Source organism: Nomia melanderi, chromosome 6 (genome assembly GCF_051020985.1).
Source record: "Nomia melanderi isolate GNS246 chromosome 6, iyNomMela1, whole genome shotgun sequence".
Taxonomy (NCBI): Eukaryota; Metazoa; Arthropoda; class Insecta; order Hymenoptera; family Halictidae; genus Nomia; species Nomia melanderi.
The window spans coordinates 5,240,209-5,243,206 of record NC_135004.1 but is presented as its reverse complement, the minus strand read 5'-3'; the positions used below and the strand labels follow the sequence as shown (position 1 = coordinate 5,243,206).

Below are 2,998 nucleotides of genomic sequence, written 5' to 3'. Positions count from 1 at the left end.
ATAACGAGAACATCTGTGTGCTTAATTACGTTTCTGGAAATGAGTCACGCGACTGAAAAAAAACATTACTTTACGAGTAAAAGATTAACGTCGATTGGAAGTCATATCTAAATACACACATCCTCATCAAAGTATTTTTAAACTGTCTATTACGTGTCTCTCTACGCGTATGTGTATTATTCTATAAACGCGAATTGGTAAGAAGATTATCCTTCAAATTACAATCGATTAATATCATTCGATACGATGAAGGTGGCAATATTTTCCTCTTGAAGTATGTGTTCATAGAAGAAATCATTCCATAACAAGCTAGTAGATAGTTACAAACGCGTTGCGATAAGAGGACTGATAAGACGAACTCAGTGTGTATATAAGTGAAAGAACGGCAGATGTCGTATCATAACTCAACGAACGTGTCAAGTGTGATTTCGAAGTTCACGAAGTTGCGTAGAAAAAGTCAGCCATGTCTGCTCAGACGTTTATGATCTGCTTGGTAATAGCAGCTATCGCTGTGATAACCAGCGAAGTTAGTTCGACGCCGGCTTTGAATCCCTACGCTAGCAATAGTTCGAACAAGTCTCATAACTTGATCGTCGGATACAGGATGCCCGGCGACAGGCTTGTTCGGCGGGATTCTATCCAGCACAAACCATCATCTTGGATGCAGGTTACGGTCAAACAGAAAACCTTCAACGTTTCGAAATGGGAACGAATTACTCTGGTCAAAGCTCTCGATCAGAACACCGACGGCAACGGTGGGTACGTTAACCTGACCCAGGGTGGTCCAGGATACAATAACGTCACGCTCAAATTCAGGACCCAGAGGGGAGGCGGAATCAACTTCATCGTCGAAGTGTACGCACGCTCTTAAAGCACTGTGATTGGTGTCACTTCTGATCATCAGCAATTTTCTGTTTACAGTTTGTCGAACGTATTTAATGAAATCAATATTATTTATTTCTCTCTGTGATATATGTAACATTGGTTGATACATTTTTGTAAATTATAATTTATGGTTCAATGTATAAGAGAATAGAACTACCTGTTATGACATTCATGTTGTTGTTTTAACCTGCGACCAATGGGAAGGGTTTCGATGGTTACCCGTACCACGTTCTCATGATTTCATTGGCACTGACTTTTGTTTAGACTGCCGTCGATCATTTCATTGACATTATTTTCATGAACACCGAGTTTCGTCGACAACGTTTATATTCAATCATCGACGATGTGTGTATACATAATAATAGTTATCCTCATTCATTCCACACATTCTAACGGTATTATTATTTGCGATATTATAATTCATAACCTTTCGCTGAAAGATTCATATTAAAGAATATCGGGAAATAAATAAGAACATATTTATATTATTAATATATACGACTTAATAAATTATTATATACTATTAATATATACTATTCAATGACGTATTCCAAATATTCATCTGCCAAATAATTGAAATTCAACTGTACCGTGATTATTAAACTATAAACCGTTCATAGCCTACAACAATTTTCATAAACCAGCAGAATACGATGTACAGTGGGATATAACAAAGCTTCAGATTAGTTTTCTTCTATCAAAACTATTTCATCGAACAGTGAAACTATTTAACCCATTCCCAAGTTCACCTATCAAAATAAGATTCGCATAAACATTCTTTGTCTGTTGATTATGAAGACATTTATGGAAACACATCAGTGACAGGACGTGAAGCAATAAGCTTGTCATTAGTCAAGATATCACCGAGAATTCATCGGCGGAATGTGTTTTTCTTGTATGTTCTAATCAAGCGGATCCCCAGTTCCTAGCCGTTGCTCGCGATAATTCTTTCTCCCGTTCGTTTATGTTTTCGTTTTCGTTTTCGTTTCGCCGGGACGGTGTAAGACGGAATCCTGGGTGTCTCGTAGTCGCCCCTAAGAGGTTGAGATCTTCTGTTTCCAAGGCTTACGTACAAAGTACATTTTGTGCATGCATGCGTGGCGGCACGGAGAGGAACAACCGACTGGAAAATTGTTGTCGCTTCGCGGTGCATTCTAGCATGGGTATCCTGCCGGGCGCGGAGAAACTTCGAATTGAGTTGAGGGCCACTGAAATTGGTGGTGGTATCTCAAGCTTGCGAACGACCATTTCGTTAACCTACTTATTCTATCTCCGTTCCACTAGCGCTGCCGAGCTCGAGTACCTAGTTTGTCTGCGCAGTTCCTACCTTCTCGAAACGCGGCTTTGTTCCGGGGGGAAATACAGTTTCCTTCTTTACGGATTGTTCTTTAATGACAGCCCGCGTCGAGTGTCTAGGGGTCACTAAATATCTATTTCATAAACGGCCTAAAACCGGTTGATTATTTTAAATACCGAAGAAATGGAGTGACGTTGCGACGACGTTATCTGTGGCAACCATTAACCCTTTGAGCTCGAATGTTTCAGTTTTTCAGTTCAATACAATACCGAGAAATTTAATTTTCAAGCTTGTACAACAAAATTGTCTTTCGAATTATGCTAAGAAGATATTTAGAACGCTTTACTCGTTGTAGTCCAGCGAGATACAATAAACGCGTAGTATCAGTCAAGTGCAAGATGGAAATCCGCATCTGGTTGTATAGTGAATCGTTCGATCGAAAGCGTTGGTGTTACATCTGCGCAGTTTGCGCACGTCTAATCCGCAAACAGAGGAACTTCATCGAACTGTGTTAGCGTTATGAAGAGGCGACGTGCTACTGACGGTTTTATAGTTTGTTCAGATACGTAGCTATCGATAGGTGAACAACTCCCCGGCTATTTATACAATCAGTGTCAGCGTTCTTGATACTATATGCGAATAATAAAACGGCACCTAAGTATGTTTAGTGTTACACGTCCTGTCTGGAAATAGCTGTTTCATACTATTATGTCTCACGACGGCGGAACGAAAATAGATGCTTCTGAAGAACTTTGTTAAAGTTTCTGTTTATCGTCCAGTGTATAGACTTAATCTATACACGCTCGCGACGCCAAC

General features: G+C 39.8%; 1 pseudogene; it reads left to right on the top strand.

Annotated features, from left to right (window-relative positions):
• The first annotated feature begins 378 nt into the window (after positions 1 to 378).
• On the top strand, positions 379 to 1,057 carry LOC116427895 (putative salivary secreted peptide pseudogene; annotated as a pseudogene).
• Positions 1,058 to 2,998: the final 1,941 nt, after the last annotated feature.